Here is a 20,771-nt window from a genome sequence, read left to right on the forward strand (position 1 = left end):
CATAAATTTAATATAAGTTATAAATAATCTAGGTTGTGTGGTAAAAAAGAATTAATTTGTGTGACTTGCTGCAGGGGTTGGGAGTGGGCGGGACACTGAACCAAGATGGCGGAAGGGTTAACAAGACGACAACTTGACACTCCAGGAAACCACATCGTGAGGCGTTGGTGAGACATTTATTAATAATAATGTCATATCAGATATATAACAATAACAACTGAGTACTTGTTATTAGATTATTATGGCGATACAAAGTGTCGTTATTGGTTAATTTAGTACATTGTGTTGAGTCGCCTGGCACAAGTGTGACGGCCATTTTTTTTATTTGTTTTCATTAGGGGCAGCAAATTAAAAACAATCCCGAACTCCAGGTTACTTTTGGCGTTAATTGATTGAAAAAAAATTATAAAAACGCCGAATTTTCAGTTTTATTATAGTTTGTGTTGAAAAATGGATAATTTTTAAAATAAACCATTTGTGGGTATGAAGAACAGACCTAACCAACCAAACCTACCTAACCTTACCTAACTTCCTCGGTATATTAAACAGAAAGAATTTACTATGATATGGTGAAATTTGAGGCATTTTATGGACGTGAGATGATACGGCCGCAGCAGCCCGGCGGGTTAGTCCTACATATTAACCCTTAAGGCGGTAATTTTTTGCTTTAGGACACAAGTCTCTAGGGGTAGACCAATACACTTTTCCAGTGTATTTTGGTGTGTTTTAAGTGAATCTGACTCATTTTTTTACGGAAATTGCTAGTTTTTGCCCCCTCCCCCAACAATAATGGGGGAGAGCCTGGGAAATCGGGGTTTTTGGGGAGTGGGTACTAAAACGAGTCATCTGACCTAACAAAACCTAACCTAACCCCTAGCCGGGGCTCCGCCTTCAGACCCCCAGTAGGCTTAACCTAACCCCTAGCTTAAACTAACCTAAACGTTAAAGTCGTTAAAAATTTGGGACGTGCCATGTCACATAAGTACAATACAGTGGCCCCTCGGTCTACGAACTCAATCCGTTCCAGAAGGTTGTTCGTTAACCGAAACGTTCGTTAACCGAAACCATTGTTGCAATGGGTTTTTGGGTAATTGGTTCCAGCTCACCGAAAATTTCCTAAATTCAACAAAAATTGTAAAAAAGTTCACTTACTTTGAGGTGTGTATGTAGAAGGCTCCTGGATGATGATGATGATGATGGGATTTAGAATGGGGGTGGAGGGGAAGGAAGAAGAGAAGGCATTGGGGTGGAAGAGAAGTCACCCCATGGTGCCATTTCACCCATAAAATTTTAGCTCTCTGGTTTAATTCAAGATTATTTTCTTTAAATCAACGCTGCACTGCATTATATATTGTCAAAATATAAAATATATTTCAAAATGACCAATAATTTGCTTGGAAACACAGAAAAAAAGCGTTTAGTTGAAGAGAGTCTCAAGCAAGATGTTACCTCCAGTGAAAACAGAGAGAGACTGACGCCTGTTTGCTGTGTTAAGAGGCTGGATGCCGCGCATTAAACTAGTCACTTTACCTTCAATTTTGTTCAATAATTGTTAAAATGACTAAAAAATTGAATATTAAACTTTAAAATTATTGAATAGTATAAACTTCTTGATATTTACAAAAATAGTAAGGAATTTAAGCCCTAGAACCGATTAATGTATTGGCGGACTGATACTAAAGCTGGTTGCCCGGTCAGTGCAAGCGAAAACATGTTGAGGTCGGTTCGTAAGAAGTTCGTTAAGCGAATTTTTTTTCGTTAACCGAATTGAAGATCCTTATGGAAGGCAGTTCGTTAATCGAAATTACGTTAACCGAGGTGTTCGTTAAGCGAGGGGTCACTGTACCCTAAGTTAGAATTGGAAGGTTCAGGGATACATAAGGATTAGGAATGATCGCTCGTGAAAAAACTCAGCAATAAACTTAAAATAATCGTAGGAGCGCAAATGACAATCAACCTTCACCACGGCCATTGTGAGACTGGTCAATGAAATTACCCAGGCTGCTTCCTTTGAAAAAAATCAAATTTGATTGGTCGAAAAAAATTTGCGTGATGATATTGATACATCATTGGTCACGACTGGATGACGTCAATCAATATTGTGCATGCGTGATGCGCCGATAACATCTCACAAAGACTGATAACTATATAAAATCAATTAAATTAAATTGTGTCGCTATTATCCATTTCCTCGCCATGTATAGGTGAGATCTAAATGTTTCCAGTAGCTTATAACTTTTGGGGCACTATGTCTGAATGTAAAATAATACCCTTTAGGCTAATCTGGAGGACTTCAGGCCGACGATTTATTTGTTTTGATGTTTTATGTTCTTACAATATTTTCATCATTTGAGTTCTGGTATGATAACCTTTTTTTTTAAGGAAATTGCTTTTTCAATTTAGGGTAGTAGCCAGGTTTGGAAGGTCAGAATCATTCGAATCACAACAAGAACCAAGGGAAAAACATATTTTTATGGAAAATTTGAAACATGGCTGTCGTAAATTGACCAATTGCTTTGCTTGGTACATAATTAGACGACAAGGTGTGCACTACTTTGTCTCTCGGTGTGATGTGGCCGTACACAGCCAATCATCTCCGATCGACGCCAGTGTATGTTTATAAGATACGTATTGGATTGCTGCTCACGTCCAAGAAAAATAAAAAATCAAATTTCACCATATAGTAGTAACTGTTTAATATGCCTGGGAGCTCCAGAGGGTTGATCTGCACGGCTAGGAAGTTAGGTAAGGTTAGGTCTGTTAACAATGCTTCTGTGAATTGTTTTTCATATCAATGTTAGGTTAAGTTTAATTTAGAAATAACCACTTTTTAACACATTTGCACAAGGTACGACAGTGTCCACTATAAAACACAGTGAAATTAGTGTTTTTAAATTCTGTTTCTATGAAAACTCTGAGGCTGTGAATTTATAAATAATTACCACCGTAATGCTGCAACTCGAGAGGTTTGGTAGCCCGGGACAAGATAAACGTAAGTTGATCATACAGTACTTCTCTTTCTGACTGCTGATATTGATCTACATTCTCCCATCTGGAACATTTCATAAGATCCATTTGAGTCTGCATTGGCCTTCCAAACAGCATCTCTGCAGGGCTCCTACAACCTGCTCCTGCAAACCCGTCTTAAATGTCCTTACTGCCCGCTCCACTATACCATTACAGTACTGTCCTCTTAGGTGACCAAGGCAGTGAAGTGACATGACAAAGGCTGGGCAAGAGAAACAGGTAGAATAATTGGTCACCACAGTTTCTGGGATACCATGGTTACCAAATGTCTGTCTATATTTTTGTATCATCATCACAGCTAAAGTGGTTGTAGTCTTATGAATGTCGAACCCCTTATTGTGAGCGTCAATTATCAAAAGCCACACAGAACCTTCAAAGGGCCCACAGTATTCCCAGTGAGGACATCTCCAAGGGTGCTGGGGCCAGGGATGCAATTCTGTAGATGGAGCTTTGTCTTGGTACTTCTGACAGGTTGAACATGATGCTGCAGCATTTTGTAGAGTCTTGTCCAGTCCAGTCCACCACAAATATGAAAGAGTGTGACTTTGTTTATTCAAGAGGACACCAAATGACCTTCATGCAGCTCCTCTAGTACTGCACACTGTCCCTGGGGAGGAATAATAATCCTGCATCTCCGCAGTTCTTGTTAGGCAAAATGTCTGTACAGGTACTCCCCGACTTACGACAGGGTTAGGGACCGACATCCAAGTCGTAAGTCGAAATGGTCGTAAGTCGGAAATGCTTAAATAACACATAGAAAATCGAAAATTTGGGTCTTTTTTCTTCTCAGCACCACAAAACACTCACTTTTAAACTTGCCAGCCATTTTAAAGTGAATTACAGATGAAAATTTTGTTTGTGTACTAACTTTGGGACTCAAAAATACATAATTTGACCACATTTTGGTACGACTGAGGCAGGTCGTAAATGTGGGTGGACGTAAGTCGAGTCGGTCGTAAGTCGGGGACTTCACGACAGTATGATTGTGATACTAGTAAATTTTTCCATTGGCCAACTTGCCTCTGTGTGAAGAAATATTTCCGTATGTTCAATCTGCACGATCACTTGGCAAGCTTAAAGTCATGTCCTATCGTGTTGGTGGTGCACCATTTATAGGGATGTTAGGTAGGAGGTAGGGTTCCATTTCTGTACTGTATACCGTAAAGCCTCGAATAACGACGGTAATGTGTCCTCCAATATTGCAGTGTAAGGTGAATCATCGTATCATGAATCATTAATTACCATTAAAATAATGCAATAATAATGAGATGCATTCCCCAGTGTGACCTTTTCATAACTTTTGTGTGGCTTTTTACCCTCCTTTTCCCCATAACAATACAATTAATGAAAAATGCAAACTATTCTTTAAATAATGTTTATGAATGCACCTTATACAATATAAATCAGTATAATAAGATCACACAAGAGGAGATGGGACGCTATTGTTGTTGTCGTGTTTACACCCATAATGTCAATTATCCACCTAAAACAAGAAAATAAGACCTTGGTTGTTGTTATAATAAAATTAATGTAAAAGAATATTTATGTTTTAATTAATGTTATTTAATGTACAGTAAAAATAACCTTTGATGTTAAAGAACAAAGAGTGATAGTGGAACGGCAATGAATACTGTACTTGGGCCCTCGAGGAAACCACATAATTTATCTTAAAAATGTGTACAAAACATTCACTATTGTTTATTACTGAATATGTATTTGATTGAATTAATGTTTGTATATGCAAAATGAACAATGCAATTCATTAATAATACGTAGAATATTGAAACACGCAAGAGACGGCATTGTTTTCGTTCACGTTTACAACACCAGTGACTAATGACGATGGTTCTACTTCAACATAAGAAACTGAAGAAATAAGACCCTGGTTGTTGCTGTAGTAAACTTAATCTAAAAAAAATGAATATGTATGTATTAAGTAATGTTATTTAATGTTAATAAATGGAACAATAGAAGTAGCTAACCATTAATGGTAAAGAAAAAACTAAATACAGTAGATTGGGAATGCCATCGTATGTAAGTGTGAAAACATCGTCATTTCTCTAGTACATAAGAATATGAAAGCAACACTTACTACTGTTCATATATGTTTTAAATAATACTTACTAATGTAAAGCATAAATTCTATTTGCAAATGGTGGTAGAGTCTAAAACATAAGGACAGCCAATGAATATTGTGCAAGTTTTTACTCAGATGATTTCATCAATCAGGTTCAACTATGGCTGAAGCCTTCCATAAAGATATCATAGCTGTTGCTGAAACTGAAGTTTTTGTTGAAGCTGCTTATGATGCTGAATTTGATGGTGTAGCTTAAGTTGCTGGTTTAGGCCTTTGAATAATAAAGCTGTTGAAAGAACCTTTCACAGCCGCTTTCTTATTCTCATTACACATCTTTATGTTGAGGTCATATGTGTTTTTCACGTCCCTGTTAATTTCAATGCTTCGTTCTGTTAATGGATCCACGTCAGAAAATAATATGGTCATTGCTTGCTCCATATAATATCCACAGACCCCTCCCCTTTTCATATCGTTTTAACACATCTAGTTTCTCGGATAAGCTTGTACACTATCTTTTAGCTTTTGAGCCAGCACCACCACCACTTGCTCTCTTGCTCATGTTGAATAGGAACTCAAAAATGCCACAAGAAACCTGATGAAGTTTTTCTCTTGTTCCAGTTCAGATGCGTGGAAACAAAGGGACCGCCAAGTTCCGACTCTTGTTTACTGGTAATGCGCATTACCACTCATATAGCCCAGCAGCTTCTTTGTGCAAGGTGCTCTTCTTCTTCTTTTTTACAGTAATTTTTTATTTTTATAAAACATGTTGGGATTTAGTTATTATTTATATGAAAATGTAATATTATTTTATTTTTATTATATTTTCGTCGTAAATGCGAATAAAATAATGACGTCAATTGAATTGGGTCCTAAATTAACTAGGGTCTTACACATGAATCGTCGTTGGTCGAACCGTCATTATCGGAGGCTTTACTGTACAGTACAGTAATCCAGACTGGGAAGTACGTGAGATTTGTACAGATTAAGGAGCATTTATCTATCTTTGTGTTAGAGGGTTTGTTTTATAATTCCCTCATCTTGGTCAGTGCTGCCCCCACTTGTGCTGCCTTCAGTGACTGATCTATTACAATGCCAAGTGTTATTAACAGAATAATGTTGATTTGTGTTGTTTTATCCTACATACAGTCATGCATTTTGCATTGTTAAATTTTTTTGGCCAGTCTCAAGACCATTTGAACAGCTTATGGTTGCAACGTCGTCTTGACTTGCTACCTTCTCAAATACTGTACAGTGTCGTCTGTAAACTTAGCAATGTGGCTAAATATATTTTCATCTCTGTCGTTTATGTAGATCTCAAACACAGTGGATCCAAGGATAGAGCCTTGTGCTACACCACTGAGGACCTTTTTCCATTCTGAATTATACTCCATGTATGACCACCCTTTGTGTCCAGTCTTCAAACCAGTTGTTAATCCACTTCAAAATTTTGCCTGTGATACAATGTGGCTGGATTTTAGAGGCTACCTGTGAATTTGGGACTTTGTCAAGTGCCCGAGAGAAACCCATGTACGCACACTTATTGTCAAGAGTTTGCTCGTCCCAAAATTATATAAAACAGCATACCTACATCAGTTGACAGTCAGGGTTAGTTAGGTCAGAGAATTCGTTTTACCAGGAGGAGCAAAATTAAACCACAACTGTACAACGCATCCACTGGTGAGGGGGGGGAGGTGCATCCCCCTCTACAATCGAGTTGGAATGTTTCCTATACCTGGATAATCATCCCCCCTTACAATTAATGTAATTCTTAATATAACCAGGGGAGCACTCTGAGATTCAGAGTTTTCATTGTCTGGTTGATTCTATCATTTTGAAGGGACATCCATGAGAACCCAGGGATTAAAAAAGGAGTTAGTTTTGCACACGGGTTGCCCAAGATAGGACGCCATTAATAAGTTTGTGTTTTTTATAAGTAATTGGTGGATTTTATACTGGTAATTACTTTAGTGATGAAATAAGAACAATTTAGAGTAATGTCAAACTTGTTTTCACAAAGACCAACATAGTCTTGCTAGGCCATTATCCCCTCCTTTGAGCTGAGGTAGCTAGTGACATTGAGGTCTAGCTGTTTCGGGTCACATGAGTTGGCACAATAGTTTTGGTAATGCAAGTATCATGGGTCAGCCTATCAGGCAGTCCTCGCAAGTCATTTCTGCCAAACCATTGTGCTTTTTAAAATAATATAAAAGATGTATTTTGTTATGGTTATGTTCAGAGGCGCATTTCAACAATCAACAGATCTACACCAGTGACTGGTAAGTCTTGGTCCATGTAGTCTGTTATCATTTCAAGGAAAGTGAGTAAGTTTGTCAAGCAGGATAGTCTCCATAATATCCTAGGTCGTATTCACAGACGTTACGCCACCCGACTGATTGGGAGCGCCGTCATGTGTGGTTATTCGGAGATGCCTACAGACCCAAAGGCAGTCCCAGTGGATGGGATTCCTATCGAGATTGTTGGAATAATTCATCAGGAGTCTTGAAGGAGGTAAAGGCATTCTTCTCCCTCAGCTTGTGTGGTAAGAGTCACCCAGTCTACTGTCTCATAATGAGAGCTTGTGTTCTGGATGACTATGGAGTCTGGCACATCCCCTTGTGAGGCTGAGTCAGCCCTATATAACACACCTACTGTCAGCTTCCTTTTGCTTTATGCTATTAGTTTACACTGAGTAGATTTGGATGATCTAATTTAATTTAGCTCATCATTTCTGGTTACTGTCTGGTGTTCCTGTCATTCAGTACTACACCACCACCTCTTGGAGCCCAGTCCTTTCTGAATGGTGGGTGATACCTTGGTAAACAAAATTCACCGTGGAACACATCTTCTTAACCCCAGGACTCTGATCCCAGTGATGTCTGGCTGTGTGTCCACCTGTGCACACAATAGTCCAGTCCTATTAACTAGACTTGTGTCATTCTTGCACCAACACTAATTGGCTCAGTTTCTAATATTGTCCTCCTTAAGGCTGTGAGCGTGATCCTCGTGTGTTAGTAGAGTTACTCCCATGTACTTGGGGTTTTGTTCTCACTGGGTTACAAGTATTACTTAAAGCTACACTTGTGATGTGCAACTCTTATACAAAGTCCACCACATGTCTCACAGTCTGTCCTCCCTAGGTTTTTTTTAATGAGGCTGTCTTTGTTTATTTCTTATTGTTCTCTCATCACATGTTGTGTTTGTCAGTTGCGGCTGCCACATTATTACTGTGGGTGTTGATGTAACTTTTTTTGTCTGTGTTTTAGTGTACTATATAGTAAAAGCATAAAATCACTAACACCTGTGATGAACTGATATTCCAGTCCTGGTGTGCCACAAGAAATATGAACGTTAGTTATTGCTTAAACTCAACTGAAAATTAACCCAATGTGGATTGTAAATACAACTGCATGCCTTTCAAATGGGGTTAGGTTCTCAAGATTGTCGCGAATCGCCAAATCCTCGAATAACATTTGCTGACTGGGGGGGAGGGTGGCATTTTTATTTGTGTACAAGGAAAGGTATATTCCCTGTATGTGTTTGCCCTTAGCACAATTAATTCTTTTACCTGTATTGTATGAATGTGTGTCTACACACACATACTTGTATATACAATACAGGTGAAGGAAAAGCTCCCTGTCCAGGCTGCAAAAATGCCAGCAACTTTAAAACTACCCTTAGACATGCTTGGGTACATCCAGGGTATCATCCGCAAGTAATCGAGGTCCGCAAATTTGAAGGGCATGCTGTACTATTTTTTTTTACTTTGTTTCAATTCAGTTAAATAAACTTTTATTTAAGTAATTTTGAAGAAAGCTGCTTTGTACATTTTTTAATTTTTATATAGTAACAGTGCAGTACTTTATCTTAAGTAATATTTTCAGGTACTTTCTCCATCACTGCCTTAAGTGGACCTGAATTGAGCTGGACCTGATATGAAGTAGACTAAAGTGAGCCGGACCTGAAGTTAATTGGACCTGCAGTTAACTGGACCTGCAGTGAGCTGGACCTCTGGTGAACTGGAACTAAAGTTAACTAAACCTGATGTTACTGGACCTGCAAGTGAAGTAAGACCTAAAGGAATATCTCGTATTTATTTAATATTGTTCTGGTTGTAATATTAGGAAGGTTCTACAGGCATTCCCTAGTTTTTAAGAGTTATGTTAATGAAACCCCAGCTAGAAGGTGATAGGATTTTTAGGGTAAAGGTGGTTTTAGGCTTATAACTTACATTGCTGGAATCCTTGCAAGATAGCAATTAAGTTGAGTATAAACATCTCACAGTTTGAACAGGAGATAATTTTTTTAGTCCTTTAGTCAAGTACATTTGAGTAGAAAGTGAGTACAGTAATATGTTGCTGAAAATTATGGCTTTTTCACAGGGGAAAGTCTGTATAACTATCCCCAGTGGTTAGGATATTATGGACTGTATTTGGGTGTTTTTTATATCGTTTTTATACATTTAGTACATTTGCTGGAAGATTCGGACAATCTACTTTTTCGGACAGCTGGTCCCCCCTTTTAGTCTTGATCTTTGAGGGTTCATTGTAAATGTCCACAGGGGGTTAATATTTAGAAATTACCAACACCTATTTATTACTGTATATTGAGTCTTATATAGGGAGAGAAAAACAAACATTATTATACAGTAAACATTTCTGTTGGAAATTTATATTTTTTGAGAATTTTAACCGATAAAATTACCCACAATATTAGTTGGTCAAAGTGGGCAGGGTGTTGAGGTAGAGGGAAAATGTGGGTTAAAATAACAAAGAGAACAGCAAACAAACTTGGATTAAGGGCAGGAAAACACAGGCTGCTTGCTTCTTCTATTCTCCTCCAGGTCCAAGTGACTCGCACTCATTACACAATCTCCCAATACAATTAGGTTATCTGACAGATAGGTAAGTGGACAGCGCACCATCTGATTACTCTAGAAGTGAAATGCAACGCCATCTAGGAAGCAGAGGTCACTTCACGACAGTATGATTGTGATACTAGTAAATTTTTCCATTGGCCAACTTGCCTCTGTGTGAAGAAATATTTCCGTATGTTCAATCTGCACGATCACTTGGCAAGCTTAAAGTCATGTCCTATCGTGTTGGTGGTGCACCATTTATAGGGATGTTAGGTAGGAGGTAGGGTTCCATTTCTGTACTGTATACCGTAAAGCCTCGAATAACGACGGTAATGTGTCCTCCAATATTGCAGTGTAAGGTGAATCATCGTATCATGAATCATTAATTACCATTAAAATAAAGCAATAATAATGAGATGCATTCCCCAGTGTGACCTTTTCATAACTTTTGTGTGGCTTTTTACCCTCCTTTTCCCCATAACAATACAATTAATGAAAAATGCAAACTATATTCTTTAAATAATGTTTATGAATGCACCTTATACAATATAAATCAGTATAATAAGATCACACAAGAGGAGATGGGACGCTATTGTTGTTGTCGTGTTTACACCCATAATGTCAATTATCCACCTAAAACAAGAAAATAAGACCTTGGTTGTTGTTATAATAAAATTAATGTAAAAAAATTTTTATGTTTTAATTAATGTTATTTAATGTACAGTAAAAATAACCTTACTACTGTTCATATATGTTTTAAATAATACTTACTAATGTAAAGCATAAATTCTATTTGCAAATGGTGGTAGAGTCTAAAACATAAGGACAGCCAATGAATATTGTGCAAGTTTTTCTCAGATGATTTCATCAATCAGGTTCAACTATGGCCGAAGCTTTCCATAAAGATATCATAGCTGTTGCTGAAACTGAAGTTTTTGTTGAAGCTGCTTATGATGCTGAATTTGATGGTGTAGCTTAAGTTGCTGGTTTAGGCCTTTGAATAATAAAGCTGTTGAAAGAACCTTTCACAGATGCTTTCTTATTCTCATTACACATCTTTATGTTGAGGTCATATGTGTTTTTCACGTCCCTGTTAATTTCAATGCTTCGTTCTGTTAATGGATCCATGTCAGAAAATAATATGTTCATTGCTTGCTCCATATAATATCCACAGACCCCTCCCCTTTTCATATCGTTTTAACACATCTAGTTTCTCGGATAAGCTTGTACTTGTACACTATCTTTTAGCTTTTGAGCCAGCACCACCACCACTTGCTCTCTTGCTCATGTTGAATAGGGACTCAAAAATGCCACAAGAAACCTGATGAAGTTTTTCTCTTGTTCCAGTTCAGATGCGTGGAAACAAAGGGACCGCCAAGTTCCGACTCTTGTTTACTGGTGATGCGCATTACCACTCATATAGCCCAGCAGCTTCTTTGTGCAAGGTGCTCTTCTTCTTCTTCTTTTTTACAGTATTTTTTTATTTTTATAAAACATGTTGGGATTTAGTTATTATTTATATGAAAATGTAATATTATTTTATTTTTATTATATTTTTGTCGTAAATGCGAATAAAATAATGACGTCAATTGAATTGGGTCCTAAATTAACTAGGGTCTTACACATGAATCGTCGTTGGTCGAACCGTCGTTATCGGAGGCTTTACTGTACAGTACAGTAATCCAGACTGGGAAGTACGTGAGATTTGTACAGATTAAGGAGCATTTATCTATCTTTGTGTTAGAGGGTTTGTTTTATAATTCCCTCATCTTGGTCAGTGCTGCCCCCACTTGTGCTGCCTTCAGTGACTGACCTATTACAATGCCAAGTGTTATTAACAGAATAATGTTGATTTGTGTTGTTTTATCCTACATACAGAGTCATGCATTTTGCATTGTTAAATTTTTTTGGCCAGTCTCAAGACCATTTGAACAGCTTATGGTTGCAACATCGTCTTGACTTGCTACCTTCTCAAATACTGTACAGTGTCGTCTGTAAACTTGGCAATGTGGCTAAATATATTTTCATCTTTGTCGTTTATGTAGATCTCAAACACAGTGGATCCAAGGATAGAGCCTTGTGCTACACCACTGAGGACCTTTTTCCATTCTGAATGTACTCCATTTATGACCACCCTTTGAGTCCAGTCGTCAAACCAGTTGTTAATCCACTTCAAAATTTTGCCTGTGATACAATGTGGCTAGATTTTAGAGGCTACCTGTGAATTTGGGACTTTGTCAAGTGCCCGAGAGAAACCCATGTATGCACACTTATTGTCAAGAGTTTGCTCGTCCCAAAATTATATAAAACAGCATACCTACATCAGTTGACAGTCAGGGTTAGTTAGGTCAGAGAATTGGTTTTACCACGAGGAGCAAAATTAGACCACAACTGTACAACGCATCCACTGGTGGGGGGGGGGGGTGCATCCCCCTCTACAATCGAGTTGGAATGTTTCCTATACCTGGATAATCATCCCCCCTTACAATTAATGTAATTCTTAATATAACCAGGGGAGCACTCTGAGATTCAGAGTTTTCATTGTCTGGTTGATTCTATCATTTTGAAGGGACATCCATGAGAACCCAGGGATTAAAAAAGGAGTTAGTTTTGCACACGGGTTGCCCAAGATAGGACGCCATTAATAAGTTTGTGTTTTTTTAAGTAATTGGTGGATTTTATACTGGTAAATACTTTAGTGATGAAATAAGAACAATTTAGAGCAATGTCAAACTTGTTTTCACAAAGACCAACATAGTCTTGCTAGGCCATTATCCCCTCCTTTGAGCTGAGGTAGCTAGTGACATTGAGGTCTAGCTGTTTCGGGTCACATGAGTTGGCACAATAGTTTTGGTAATGCAAGTATCATGGGTCAGCCTATCAGGCAGTCCTCGCAAGTCATTTCTGCCAAACCATTGTGCTTTTTAAAATAATATAAAAGATGTATTTTGTTATGGTTATGTTCAGAGGCGCATTTCAACAATCAACAGATCTACACCAGTGACTGGTAAGTCTTGGTCCATGTAGTCTGTTATCATTTCAAGGAAAGTGAGTAAGTTTGTCAAGCAGGATAGTCTCCATGATATCCTAAGTCGTATTCACAGACGTTACGCCACCCGACTGATTGGGAGCGCCGTCATGTGTGGTTATTCGGAGATGCCTACAGACCCAAAGGCAGTCCCAGTTGATGGGTTTCCTATTGAGATTGTTGGAATAATTCATCAGGAGGGGGTACCCATTGTATGGCAGTTGCAATGCATATAAAAATACCCTCCAAATTTTGATATATTGAGATAAAATAGAGTACTGTATACAGCATTCAAAACTGATTGGAAATGAGTTTGTTGGTGACCGAGTCTTATTTTCCATATACATAACGACATTGAAAGATTGTCAGTTATTTACAAGTGTTAAATAATTCCGGCTGATCATGAGTGTGTTGCCGTGCATCAACAGTCAAACGAAGCTTTTCTCTTATCACAGCTCCAGGTGTCAGATGCTTTGTCTAAAATAATTTTTCTCTTTTCTTGAATAAGGCTAACTAGAGCACTGTGCTGTTTAAAAGACAGCGGCATGCAGCATTCATGGCTATCCATATATACCACGTCGTGTTGTGACAGCTCACTTGTGGTGTACGTATCAACCATTGGCCAACCTAGTGTGGCCAACAAATGGCTAAAATTCAGCCTTCAAAACAAACCTGACAAACACATAATTGTGTGTGTGATTGTTTGTGTTTGTTTGTTTGTTTAAGGGTAATATTTTGGGGGTACTTAATATCTGGGATGTGGCAACAGCCGATTTGGAAATGTTGGTGGCTCTGCCCGGAGGATTGGATTCTGACCCATCGTAGTTCCCGAAGCACTTTCTTGAATAATCTCTCCTTACACAAACTTAAAGATCCCAATGGTTAGGCATGACAACTGTGAATATGGTCTCATGTTGTGATGCACTGATCAGACTGCTTGGTCAGGTATCAGGGTTGGAATAAATCATGATTTAAAAAAAAATCGATTTATTTGATTTAAATCAGATTTTTTTTATTTATATCGATTTTTTTTTACTAATTGCATTAAAATAGTATTTTTAAACCATAAAAACAGTATTTTTAAACCAAAGCTTATTCAGGATAATAAACAGAAAATTGGCATTAAGATATTTATGCAGTAGATGTAACAATGGAATTTAACACAATAATATTCTTTTTGTAAAATAAAGAAAACTGGTAACATATCTTACATTTGAGTGCACAAATCCAAACGTAATAATGAAATTTAACATAAATGCTCTTATAGGATTACAGTGTTTCAAAAATTAATAACTTAACTTCTTCAAGTCAACAGAATAATAATCTCATTTTGTAAAAAAAAATACTGGTAACAAGTTTATTTTCTTACATTTGTAGGATTATAGTGTATTAAGAATTACCGGTAATAACTTCAAGTCAACACAATATTCTCATTCTGTAAACAACAAAAACAGTTCAAAACATTTAAATTAGCTTAGTTGAACATTGAAATGCTTATGTACTGTGACAAGCTTAGATGCCTTTTCCTGTCCTAGGCGATTTCTTACCTTTGAGTGTACAAATCCATATGTGAAAAAAATTCTCTCAACCCCTGCTGGTGATGCAACAGCTGTAAATAATTGCCTAGGAACATCCTTTACATTTTCTGTCATATCATTGGCAAAATACTGCCACCAAGCAAGGGGCGAGAGAGATTTTACAACATCTTTACCAAAATAGACCTCTTTAAATGGTGCACTTTTTCCATGGAAGGACATTAATGTTGAAAGGAAATGTGGAAGAGACTCGCACACATACTGTTCTGCAATGTCTCGCTGCTCAGGAGTCAGATGTCTGCCCTGATAACTTGGATCTATCACATTAGCTAGAAAATGGGCAGGTGTCAATGCTACTTCGATTCTTTTTTCAAAATTATCCATATCCTTCTTATCTGTTAAATACTCCTTAATATCAGTTTTCAGTTTTACCCAGATTTCTACAGCATCACTTAATAGGGTATGTTCTCTCTGGACACAGTCCAATGCCACAGCAATAGGCTTAAGTCTCTCTAAATAGTCTTCTGCAGTTCTTTTTAATGCCTTATCATTAACTTTCCTTTCAATTTTCTTATCAATGTCTTCACTATTTTCTTTGCACACTTTGACAAGGGTCTCCCAGTTCTTTAAATAAGATTCAATAGAATCTGTCACTGTGTTCCATTGTGTGTCTGATGGCATTACTAGCATTGTTCCTCCTGCTCTTCTATACAAAGATCCTGGGATGTGATGATTTCTGAAGTACTTAATGATTTCAGTAATGTGCTCCTTAATGTTCTTGATTTGCAGGTCTTGTGAAAGCAAATTTAACAGGTGTGCAGAGCAACCATATGTTATAATGGATTTATCTTGTCTGAATTCACTTCTCATTTTTGCCATATTAGCAGCATTATCTGTTACACAGCTTCTTACTGTGCATCCAAATTTGTCTTCACACTTTTTTGTAGCACATTCAGCTAATTTCAACAGATATTCAGCTGTGTGTCTTGATTCTGTGTATAGAGTCAACAAGATAAATACGGTTGTCCACTGTTAAAGTTATACATACTATAGGCTCATTATGGACATTACTCCATCCATCCATGGCCATGCAAACTGTTTTCCCACTAAGTTCCTCTGAATAATTCTTAATCACTGAATCGTAGGCTTGATCCAAAAGAGACCCTCCAGTTTGATGTCTATTAGGTGGAACATATCCTGGTCTTAGCATTTTAATCATCTTGATAAACTCTTCGTGCTCCACTGTTCGGAAGGGTGAATATGATCAAGGTTTCGCAAAACTGGAGAGAACAGACTATAGTACAGTACATAATTATGTAAATCCAAATAATGTTATTAGCCTGCTGCATTGCATATACTTTTCAATCATGTAGAATAAAAAGAGAAAACAGTTATTAGTAAAAAATCATTTTGATTTAAATCATGATTTTTTTACTTTGATTTAAATCGATTTAAATCATTTGATTTAAATCATAACAACCCTGTCAGGTATTAGATGATGGTGTCCCTCAAAATTTTCTCAATAGTTCTCAGGTATTGTGGATATAGTGAGTTGACATAAAGCAAGGGTCAGGTATATGTAGTGGGTGTGTGCCAGAGTTAGTTTTACTCCGACATGGACATTGGCCACCATTGCCTCCTCAGTTGTTAAGAGAGTATTCAGAATGTTTTTTCTGTGGCGGGTTCCATCGTGTGTTTTGTGAGGAATGAGTCTTGAAGGAGGTCAAGGAATTCTTCTCTCTCAGCTTGTGTGGTAAGAGTCACCCAGTCTACTGTCTCATAATGAGAGCTTGTGTTCTGGATGACTATGGAGTCTGGCACATCCCCTTGTGAGGCTGAGTCAGCCCTATATAACACAACTACTGTCAGCTTCCTTTTGCTTTATGCTATTAGTTTACACTGAGTAGATTTGGATGATCTAATTTCATTTAGCTCATCATTTCTGGTTACTGTCTGGTGTTCCTGTCATTCAGTACTACACCACCACCTCTTGGAGCCCAGTCCTTTCTGAATGGTGGGTGATACCTTGGTAAACAAAATTCACCGTGGAACACATCTTCTTAACCCCAGGACTCTGATCCCAGTGATGTCTGGCTGTTGTGTGTCCACCTGTGCACACAATAGTCCAGTCCTATTAACTAGACTTGTGTCATTCTTGCACCAACACTAATTGGCTCAGTTTCTAATATTGTCCTCCTTGAAGGCTGTGAGCGTGATCCTCGTGTGTTAGTAGAGTTACTCCCATGTACTTGGGGTTTTGTTCTCACTGGGTTACAAGTATTACTTAAAGCTACACTTGTGATGTGCAACTCTTATACAAAGTCCACCACATGTCTCACAGTCTCTCCTCCCTAGGTTTTTTTTAATGAGGCTGTCTTTGTTTATTTCTTATTGTTCTCTCATCACATGTTGTGTTTGTCAGTTGCGGCTGCCACATTATTACTGTGGGTGTTGATGTAACTTTTTTGGAATTGGCTTTATCGTTCTTATACATTTAGTACATTTGCTGGAAGATTCGGACAGCTGGTCCCCCTTTTTAGTCTTGATCTTTGAGGGTTTACTGTAATTGTCATACGGGCAAACACATGAAGGGAATATACATTTCTTTGCACACAAGTAAAATTTACCCCCACCTCCTAACCCATCAGCAAATGATTTTCACTTATTTGGCAATTTGTGGCCATTTTGAGACCCAAGCCCCATGAATTTTAAGGGCATGCTGTACTGTATGCATAATGTTATTTAGGGATTAAAATTCTTGCTTTTCCATGGATCATTATGATGAAAGATAGCTCCCTGGTACAGTACAGAGTGATGGATAGCCAGTTGTATGACTTCAGACAACTAAAGTTCATTGAAAGGAATGGTTGTATTGTACCAAGTTAATGGATAGGGGAGACTGCTGGAAATATGATTGATGAGTATTACAGTGAAGAGGCTGGTGATGTGAATTAAAACTGTGCTGAAGTAATGTGTAAGTGAGGGAAACATGACTAGAATGTAAGATTTACTGTACTGAAGCAGATAAAGAGTGAGGGAGGACCGTAGACTAGACTGAAGTTTTATACAAGTGAAGGAAGGATTTGTACTACTTAATCTGCACTGGATTTCTTTCTTTCGTTTCTTCCACATCCTAGGTTAGGTTTTATTTCATCAGAGCCAACCATAAAGAGAGTCATCTATTAACTGCAGCTGACCCCACCATAGTTTCATCTATCAACTGCAGCTGACCCCAACATGAAGGGCATTTCATCTATCAACTGGAATCAACTGCATCTGAACCCCTTTCCCCTACCCCTTTAGAGTGGGGGTCAGAAGTCTCTTCTGGCAAGTGTATGTATATTATGTATGCTGTATTATATATTATGTATGTGCTCCATTTATATATATTATTTATTCAGCCTAGCTAGCAGCGTGTGGCAATGTAATTACCATGTCCCACATGCTTAATTAATGTGCCTGGCGACGTATGGAAGCTGTTAATGTATCACTTGCCATACGTCATCTATAGAGCAGTTGACAAGCAGACAGGTTGAAGAGCGCTACTCCCCTTGTGTACATATCTCTTATCCAGTAAATCGAACCTACAAAACTATACAGGTGTTCGTGTTCTGGGTAATAAGTTCAATATACAGGAGCGAACACAAACACCTGTATAGTTTTGTTGGTTCGATTTACTGGATAAGAGATATGTACACAAGGGGAGTAGTGCTGCTCAACCTGTCCGCTGGTCAACTGCTCTATAGACAACGTATGGCAAATGATACATTAACAGCTTCCATACGTCGCCAGGCACATTAATTAAGCATGTGGGACATGGTAATTACATTGCCACACGCTGCTAGCTAGGCTGAATAAATAATATATATAAATGGAGCACATACATAATATACATACATAATATATAATACAGCATACATAATATACATACAGGAAGTACCTTACTCTCGGAGCATTATAACTCTGGGTTTATGGCTCGGACATTTCTGTATCTGGGATAAGGAGCTTCCTGGAGGAGGCGACTGGCCCTAGGAGCAGCAATTGCTGTATCTAGGTGTCAGCGTTAGGCTGCTTAGGTTCCCTTTTTTTTTAAGGATCTTCAGGCGAGCCTCTTCAAGGATACACTGAATCCTAGGACAAGGAGAGCCGGTCCTGAAGCAGATTGGTACCATTTTTTTTATCCTTTTGAGCTGGGGTCAGGGGGCTTCTTCCTAGAGGTGATTGGCTTTTGGACCAACATGCTTGTTTGTCCAGTGGTTCCAGGATCCTCTTGGGGGAGAACCTTGGCACCTCAAACCTGGGATGAGCCAGGTTCAGGGACTCCCTTTTTTTTTCTCATCTTAGGCTCAGTCTAAGGTGTCCTCACAGTTCATAGTGGCTGGGGCACTGAAAACGGCTTACCTCACCTTATGAATCTGTGAAGGGCACCTAAGGCTTCTTTCACAGGAGCTGTTTTATCTCTTATCTTAGAAATCCATTGATTTCTAAGATCAGAGATAAAAACACACTAGTGTGAAAGAAGCCAAAGGTGTCCTTCACAGATTCATAAGGTGAGATGAACAATTTTCAGTGCCCCAGTCACTAGTTTTTAGGGAGGTCATCTTAAGGCCAAGCCTAATACCAAGATGAGGGACTCGTATTCCTAATTTTTTTTTTTTAGTGGGACTAGACCACCCGGGCACAGGTCACTGACCCACTTCTGGGCCTGGGGGGCGATAATCTACGTGTATGTATGTTGTGTTGTCAATACAGGTTGTACCCCTCTAGTCCGGCAACCTCGGGACCTGACCAGTGCCGGACCATGGAAATTCACCCTTTATCTGGATAGATAATGACTTGAGCTTATGCTTGGAAGCACTAGCACCACTTTCTCTGCATCATGGTCTCTTTGAAGACATATTGAAGGGTTAAATGTCGTATAGTAGCTTCTCAAATTTCACGAGTTTTTAATTCTTAACGTATTTTATTGGAACACAAAAAAATAAATAAATACAAATTTTGACGGCGGAAACTTGAATTTCGACGGGTTTGAACGGCCCGCCAACGTGCAGACGACGTGCATAATCGTGTAAACAGCGTCATTTCTCTTATGTACAAAAGATTCATTATTGTTTATTACTGAATGTCTTTTTTATTGAATTAATGTTTGTGTGCAAAATGAGCAATACAATTCATTAATAATACGTAGAATATTAAAACACGAGGAAATGAGACAGCATGGTTTTCGTTGATTACAAAACCAGTGACTGACTGGTTCTACATATAAAACTGAAGAAAATAAGACCTTGGTTGTAGCTGTAGTAAAATTAATATGGTTGTTTTAAGTAATGTTATTTAATGTGAATAAATGGAACACTAGAAGAAGCTAACGATAATGGTAAAGAAAAAAGAGAGATCACGTATGTAAGTGAGCATGCGCACACATGAAAACATACCGTCATTACTTTACATAAGAATATTAAAGCAACACTTATTTACTGTTCATATATATTTTAATTAATGTTTCTGAATTTGTTTTATTGAATTAATGTACGTGTGCAAAATTAACAATACAATTTATTAATAATACGTGGAATATTAGAGGAGACGAGACGGCTGCCGGCATTGTTTATGTTAAAGCTTACGAAACCAGTGACTGATTGGTTCTACATATAAAACTGAAGAAAATAAGACCCTGATTTTAGCTGTAGTAAAATTAATGTAAAAAAATTAATATGGTTGTTTGAAGTACCTGTAATGTTATTTATGTTAATAAATGGAACAATATAAGTAGCTAACCATTAATCGTAAAAAAAAGTGAGACTGCGCACATGTGAAAACATATCGTCATTACTCTACATAAGAATATGAAAGCAACACATATTTACTGCTCATATATATTGAAGGGTTAAATGTTGTACTCTGTATAGACAAGCAGAGAGAGAGAGAGCTGCCGGATGTAAACAAACCTTAATTTCCCGCGGCTTTTTTTTTTTTAAGGGGATTAGCCCACCCGGGCATAGGTCACTGACCCGCATTGTGGCCTGAGGGGCAAAAATTTAATACTCCTGTAATAATAATAATTCGATAAGTAGTAAAAAAAAAAAGAGAGAGAGAGAGAGAGAGAGAGCTAAAATCGTTCCGGACCACAGAATGCCGGACTAGAGAGGTACAACCTGTAGTAAGAGAAACAATTGAGACCCTGCAATTGTGTGTAAATGAGGCAGAAAGTCAGATCAGCAACCTGGAACTTGGTCACAATTTTTTGGA

At 38.0% G+C, this 20,771-nt stretch overlaps 1 long non-coding RNA gene across 1 annotated transcript; it reads left to right on the forward strand.

The window, feature by feature from the left end:
- The first annotated feature begins 94 nt into the window (after positions 1-94).
- LOC121869660 lies at positions 95-14,014 on the forward strand. Its single transcript, XR_006089575.1, has 4 exons — positions 95-167; positions 5,723-5,820; positions 8,986-9,168; positions 11,307-14,014. It is a non-coding gene; the product is annotated as an uncharacterized LOC121869660 (long non-coding RNA).
- The last annotated feature ends 6,757 nt before the right edge of the window (positions 14,015-20,771 follow it).

The sequence above is a fragment of the Homarus americanus genome, unplaced genomic scaffold (genome assembly GCF_018991925.1).
Source record: "Homarus americanus isolate GMGI-L3 unplaced genomic scaffold, GMGI_Hamer_2.0 scaffold23578, whole genome shotgun sequence".
In the NCBI taxonomy this organism is placed as follows: domain Eukaryota; kingdom Metazoa; phylum Arthropoda; class Malacostraca; order Decapoda; family Nephropidae; genus Homarus; species Homarus americanus.